The sequence below is a fragment of the Capra hircus genome, chromosome 20 (assembly GCF_001704415.2).
Source record: "Capra hircus breed San Clemente chromosome 20, ASM170441v1, whole genome shotgun sequence".
NCBI lineage: Eukaryota > Metazoa > Chordata > Mammalia > Artiodactyla > Bovidae > Capra > Capra hircus.
The window spans coordinates 44,915,416-44,923,210 of NC_030827.1; the positions used below are offsets into that span (position 1 = coordinate 44,915,416).

The 7,795-nt window shown below is 38.0% G+C and overlaps 1 pseudogene; it reads right to left on the reverse strand.

Annotated features, from left to right (window-relative positions):
• LOC108638394 lies at positions 4,153–4,881 on the reverse strand (annotated as a pseudogene).

Sequence of the window (7,795 nt, forward strand, 5' to 3'; positions counted from 1 at the left end):
TCTTAAGGATATTACCATACCTTATCTTGGAAATTCAGGATCTATTACTAAAGAAGAAAATACAGCATGTCTTTGGATTGAACACTGAACAGTGTCTGAAACTTGAGATTATTTTGGAGGCTTAAACATAAATATATATTTTTTAAATTTTTGTTTTCTTTTTATAATTTTGTAAATAAAGATTATTAACTGCTTGCTGTGGTTTAAAATAAAATTCAGTCCAGTTCAGTTCAGTCACTCAGTCGTGTCCGACTCTTTGTGACCTCATGAATCTCACCAGGCCAGGCCTCCCTGTCCATGACCATCTCTCGGAGTTCACTCAGATTCACGTCCATCGAGTCAGTGATGCCATCCAGCCATCTCATCCTCTGTTATCCCCTTCTCCTCCTGCCGCCAATCCTTCTCAGCATCAAAGTATTTTCCAATGAGTCAACTCTTCGCATGAGGTGGCCAAAGTACTGGAGCTTCAGCTTTAGCATCATCCCTTCCAAAGAAATCCCAGGGCTGATCTCCTTCAGAATGGACTGGTTGGGTCTCCTTGCAGTCCAACGGACTCTCAAGAGTCTTCTCCAACAACACAGTTCAAAAGCATCAATTCTTCGGTGCTCAGCCTTCTTCACAGTCCAACTCTCACATCCATACATGACTACTGGAAAAACCATAGCCTTGACAAGATGGATCTTCATCAGCAAAGTAATGTCTCTGCTTTTGAATAATAAATCCAAATAATCTCATTTATTCCCTATTCTGGTACATAATTTACAAAATATTTTAAGCCAATATATATATTTTAAGCTAGTGTGTGTGTATGTATATATATATATATGTATATATATATAATATTTATACTAATGACAAGAAATCAACATCCATTTATGATAAAAACTCTCCAGAAAGCAGGAATAGAAGGAATATACCTCAACATAATAAAAGCTATATATTACAAACCCACAGCAAACTATCCTCAATGGTGAAAAATTGAAAGCATTTCCCCTAAAGTCAGGAACAAGACAAGGGTGTCCACTTTCACTGTTACTATTCAACATAGTTCTGGAAGTTTTGGCCACAGCAATCAGAGCAGAAAAAGAAATGAAAGGAATCCAAATTGGAAAACAAGAAGTAAAACTCTCACTGTTTGCAGATGACATGATCCTCTACATAGAAAACCCTAAACACTCCACCAGAAAATTACTAGAGCTAATCAATGAATATAGTAAAGTTGCAGGATATAAAATCAACACACAGAAATCCCTTGCATTCCTATAAACTAATAATGAGAAAGTAGAAAAAGAAATTAAGGAAACAATTCCATTCACCATTGCAAAAAAAAGAATAAAATACTTAGGAATATATCTATCTAAAGAAACTAAAGACCTATATATAGAAAACTATAAAACACTGGTTAAAGAAATCAAAGAGGACACTAATAGATGGAGAATTATATCATGTTCATAGATCAGAAGTATCAATATAGTAAAAATGAGTATACAGCCCAAAGCAATCTACAGATTCAATGCAATCCCTATCAAGTTACCAGTGGTATTTTTCACAGAACTAGAACAAATAATTTCAAGATTTGCATGGAAATACAAAAAACCTCGAATAGCCAAAGCAATCTTGAGAAAGAAGAATGGAACTGGAAGAATCAACTTGCCTGACTTCAGGCTCTACTACAAAGCCACAGTCATCAAGACAGTATGGTACTGGCATAAAGACAGAAATATAGATCAATGGAACAAAATAGAAAGCCCAGAGATAAATCCACACACCTATGGACACCTTATCTTTGACAAAGGAGCCAATGCAATGGAGTGAAGACAATCTCTTTTACAAGTGGTCCTGGGAAAACTGGTCAACCACTTGTAAAAGAATGAAACTAGAACACTTCTAACACCATACACAAAAATAAAATTAAAATGGATTAAAGATCTAAACGTAAGACCAGAAACTATAAAACTCCTAGAGGAGAACATAGACAAAACACTCTCCGCCATAAATCACAGCAGGATCCTCTATGATCCACCTCACAGAATACTGGAAATAAAAGCAAAAATAAACAAATGGTATCTAATTAAAATTAAAAGCTTCTGAACAACAAAGGAAACTATAAGCAAGGTGAAAAGACAGCCTTCTGAATGGGAGAAAATAATAGCAAATGAAGCAACTGACAAACAACTAATCTAAAAAATATACAAGCAACTTATGCAGCTCAATTCCAGAATAATAAACGGCCCAATCAAATAATGGGTCAAAGAACTAAATAGACATTTCTCCGAAGAAGACATACAAATGGCTAACATACACATGAAAAGATGCTCAACATCACTCATTATTAGAGAAATGCAAATCAAGACCACAAGGAGGTACCATTTCACACCACTCAGAATGGCTGCGATCCAAAAGTCTGCAAGCAATAAATGCTGGAGAGGGTGTGGAGAAAAGGGAACCCTCTTACACTGTTGGTGGGAATGCAAACTAGTACAGCCACTATGGAGAACAGTGTGGAGATTCCTTAAAAAATTGCAAATAGAACTTTCATATGACCCAGCAGTCCCACTGCTGGGCATACACACCAAGGAAACCAGAATTGAAAGAGATACATGTACCCCAATGTTCATTACAATGCTGTTTATAATAGCCAGGACATGGAAACAACCTAGATGTCCATCAGCAGATGAATGGATAAGAAAGCTGTGGTGCATATACACAATGGAGTATTACTCAGCCATTAAAAAGAACACATTTGAATCAGTTCTAATGAGATGGATGAAACTGGAGCCGAGTATACAGAGTGAAGTAAGCCAGAAAGAGAAACACCAACACAGTATACTATCACATATATATGGAATTTAGAAAAATGGTAATGATAACCCTGTATGTGAGACAGCAAAAGAGACACATATGTATAGAACGGACTTTTGGACTCTGAGGGAAAGGGAGATGGTGGGATGATTTGGGAGAATGGCATTGAAACATGTATACTATCATGTAAGAAACGAATTCCAGTCTAGGTTCGATACGGGATACAGGATGCTTGGGGAACTCATGTACACCCGTGGTGGATTCATGTCAATGAATGGCAAAATCAATACAGTATTGTAAAGTAAAATAAAGTAAAAATAAAAATTAGAAAAAAAATAAAGGAAATCAATCCTAAAAAAAAAAAAACACTTTATTAAGATTTTCTCTCTTACAGTTAAAGTGGATGGTTGATTAATCTGGATGGAGATCTGATTCATACTTTGTTAAGAATAAATGTGTGTTTTTTTTTTTTTTTTCCCCTAAGGAGACTCTAACCCTGCCCAAGACAAGGTCCTCAATTGTGATGTCAACCTCACTCCAGATTGGCTGGCAGTAAAACACACATTACACATAACTGGCGATGCAGAAGAGTTGTATAATCTTGAACTTAATACTGCTAAAGATCTAACAAAATCTTGCCTGAGAAACATTTGGACAGTTGCATGAAAGATGGACAACATTACACATTCAGAGACATGGATTCTCTAAAAATCTACCTCTATATGTAGCCAGACTGGCAGAAATTACTTTTGTTGAACTTTGTGCTTTGTTGTGGTTCTGTAAAACATTACTGAGAAATGTTAAAACAAACAAACAAACACAAATGTCCAGTGAAACACATCTCTGAGTTTATCTCAAGGATGTTGTTGAGGACACTGCTTACTACATTAGAAAATTTTGGGGGATCTTGGGGGATTTTTTTCTGGTTTAATACAAGGAATACTTTTGCTTTCATCCCTTTAAATACTTTACCTAAATTTGCCTGAAGCTTGAAATATACTTTTATTTTATAAACACACATTTTTTAAAGGTTTTTATTTTTGTTTGTTTAGATCTTCCGTCTCAAACTGGAAACAATATTTCAGTTGTGCTTGCGGGAATACTGTGTGTGTGTGTGAAAGTCATTTAGTTGTGTCCGACTCTTTGTGACTCCATGGACTCTAGCCTGCCAGGCTACTCTGTCCATGGGGATTCTCCAGGCCAGAATACTCTAGTGGGTAGCCCATTCACTTCTCAAGGGGATCTTCTCAACCTAAGAATCAAACCCAGGTCTCCTACATTGCAATTGGTTTCTTTACTGTCTGAGCCACCAGGGAAACCCTGTGGGAATATTAATGCATGTTAAACGAATTAAACATTTGCATGGGCACCGCCAGGCATCTGAGTAACACCAGAAGTCCTGAAGTCATTTGGAAAGGATTATAGGGAATGGAATAGAGTCCTGAGAAGGGCTATGATCCTAAAGGGGCAGGATATGGCACTGGTGGTCCCCTGGCTCCTGGTAGAACAGTGCCCCATGGAATAGGTGGTGCTGCCTCTGGTGCTTGGAAGGAGGAGGATCAGAGTATGGCCCTGGAGATGGATGTGGCATATTAGGGGTAGGATACTGCCCTCCGATTCTCAGTACCCCCACTCCAGAATACATGGTTCCCCATGGGCCTAAAGGACCAGCTGCATTTGGATCTCTGTGTGCACCATATTGTCTTGGCAGTTCTTGAAAAGACACAAGTCCATGTAGGTTATGGCCCTGTTAACCCAGGGCCTGGCACAGTTAGAGCTGGATAAAGACCCACAGGTTGGGGTGTGATGGCCTAGAAGGAGGAAGGGGGGCCATGGATCCAGGAGGTGGTCTCGTGGGAGGCACAGAGGAAGGCATTCTGTTGCTGTGAGTCCAAAATGCAGAGTGGACGGTGTTACACTTGGTGGAGTCCAGGCACATAGAAAGTGGAGTACTTGGGGTATTCCAAGGGTTGGAACCCAGCCAACCTTGAGGTTGGCCAGGTTTTGTATTACTCACAGCAAAGGTTTTGGCAGGGTAGGTTCAGGTAGTGCATCTGCCAAGGAAAATTCATGAGACATTTTCCCGGCAGGATCTGAACCTGCAGCAAGATCTAAAAGCAACGGCTCCCAGGAAACTGCGTGCTGAAGAGCCATCACAGAGGTGCCTCTGGTAGAGGGTTGATGAGGTTGGGGGGATTCCTGGGGCGGGTAGGTAACACCACCAGTAGCATCAGCGGCAGGCAGCTCCTCCTTTAAACAACTGTAAGTAAATGAATAGACTTAATTTTATTCCTATTATAAGAATTCTATTTTTGTTTTGGAATAGCAATGAAGTTGATCTCTTTATTTATTTTTTAATATAAATTTATTTATTTTAATTGGAGGCCAATTAATTTACAGTATTGTATTTGTTTTGCCATACATCATCATGAATCCGCCACAGGTGTTTTGCATGAATAAAACTGCTAATGTTGATATGACAATGTTGGTGAGTTTTTCTCACTTATAGACTATGTCACTGCTGTACTACATTTTCTTGATCTCAAACACTTGTATAGCTATTATTGGAATCGTCATTTTCAAAGCAAAGTTACACTTTTAAAAAACAACTGCAGTGTCTATAAGTTTCAGAGAACATAATGGTGTTTGGTATAAACATTTCAATTTTAATTGCATGGCTGAGCAAAATAAGATTTTTATTACTCTTAAAGTCATATTTTATGGAGAAATGATTATGTTTCAGAAAACAATTCTATAATCCCAGGGAAACATAATTATAGACATTGTTTTAAAGTTGTCATATTGCCACCTACTTTACTTTCTGGAAATTAATAAACAAGCTTTATAACTGTACCTGAAGGATACAGAGAGTTAAACGATGCACTAAAGTTAGCTCTGGTGGATAAATATTAGCTTTTTCACATATGAATGATACATGTCAAATAGAAAAACAAAACTTGTAGACAAAAATAAAACTTTGAAATTGCATTTGTAAGATGATTATGTAGTACTAGCACTGAAGTGTGTAGATGAAGTTTTTTAAATTTACACAACACTGAGAGAAATGAGGAATCACAAATGCATTTTAGAAGGCCACAATAGCTGCAGTGTAAAACATGAATGGATGGACACAAAACAGTGAAAGGGAAAACTGTTTAAGAATATGTGCAAATCATCCAAGAAATAAACTATAGTTTGTTATATGTCACTGGCTTAAAATTCACCATTCAAAAAAATGAAGATCATGGCTTCTGGTTCCAACACTTCATGGCAAATAGATGGGGGAAAACTGGAAACAGTGGTGGATTTAATTTTATTTGGCTTCAAAATCACTGTGGATGGTGATTGCAACCACAAAATTAAAAGACTTCTTGGAAGAAAAGCTACGACAAACCTAAACAGAGTATTAAAAAGTAGAGACATCACTTTGCTGACAGAGGTCCGTATAGTTGAATCTATGGTTTTTCCAGTAATCATGTATAGATGTTAGAATTCTGAAGGACGAACAATTGATGCTTTCTAATTGTGGTTCTGGAGAAGTCTGTTGAGAGTTCCTTGGACAGCACTGACTGGAGGTCAAACCGGTCAATCCGAAGGGAAATCAACCCTGAGTATTCACTGGAAGGACTGATGTTGAAGCTCAAGCTCCAATATTTGTCCATCTGATGCAAAGAGTGAACTTATTGGAGAAGACCCAGATGCTGGGAAAAATTGAGGGCAAGAGGAGAAGGGGGCGACAGAGGTTTGGATGGTTGGATGCCATCACTGAATCAATGGAGATGAGTTTGAGCAAACCCTGAGAGATAATGAAGGACAGGGAAGCCTAGCATGCTTCAGCTCATGAGGTTGCAAAGAATCATGCATGATTTAGAGACTGAACAATAGAAACCATACTGGCAATGAAGAAGAGAAAAAGTAGACAGGCTTGGCAGCTATTTAGGGGGTAAAATTATTTTTAAAAATTAATTGAATATTCAGTGAAGTGAAATGTTAGTCATTCTGTCATGTCTGACTCTTTGTGACCCCATGGACTGTAGACCTCCAGGCTTCTTTGTCCATGGGATTCTCCAGGCAAGAATACTGGATTGGGTTACTATTCCTTTCTCCAGGGGAATATACAGTGGCTAAGGGAAATAGATGAATAAAAGATGTCTTTTAATTACTGATTTAATCATATAAATGAATGGAAGATCATTCAATGAAATAAGAAACATAGAAGTACATAACAATCTTGCCAAAGATAGGATTAAGGGTTCAGTTTGGGGCCTGCTGAGTTAAAGAGAATTCAATACAGTTAGGCATAAATTATACCAAATGATTTCATTTATTTGCAGACACTGAGAACTGATATCAGTTGTGAAATATAGGACAGATAAAAGGAAGATAGTAAAAACAGCTGTAAATCAAAATTAAATTCTGCAGATCTGATGTACATCACAGTGTCTATGTTATACTTAACACTGTGTTGTTTTTGTTCACTTGCTCAGTCATGTCTGATTCTTTGTGACCCCGTGGACTGCAGCATGCCAGGCCTCCTTGTCCCTCACCATCTCCCATAGTTTGCCCAAGTTCATGTTCATTGCACCATTGATGTTGTCCAGCCATCTCATGCTTTGATGCCCTATTTTCCTTCTGCCCTTGATCTTCCTCAGCATCTGGGACTTTTCCAATGAATCGTCTGTTCCCATTAGATGATCAAAATACTGGAGCTTTAGCTTCAACATCAGTCGTTCCAGAGAATATTCAGGGTTGCTCTCCGTTATGATCAACTGGTTTGATCTCTTTGTTGTCCAAGGGACTTTCAGGAGTCTTCTCCAGTACCACAGTTCGAAGGCATCAATTCTTTGGTGTTTCACCTTCTTTATGGTCCAGCTCTCACAACCATACATGACCACTGGGAAGACCATAGCCTTTACTATACAGACCATAAGTCTATTATGTATTATAGTCCATGCGTCTATTATTATTAGAAGCAAAATTTAATGGCTTATCT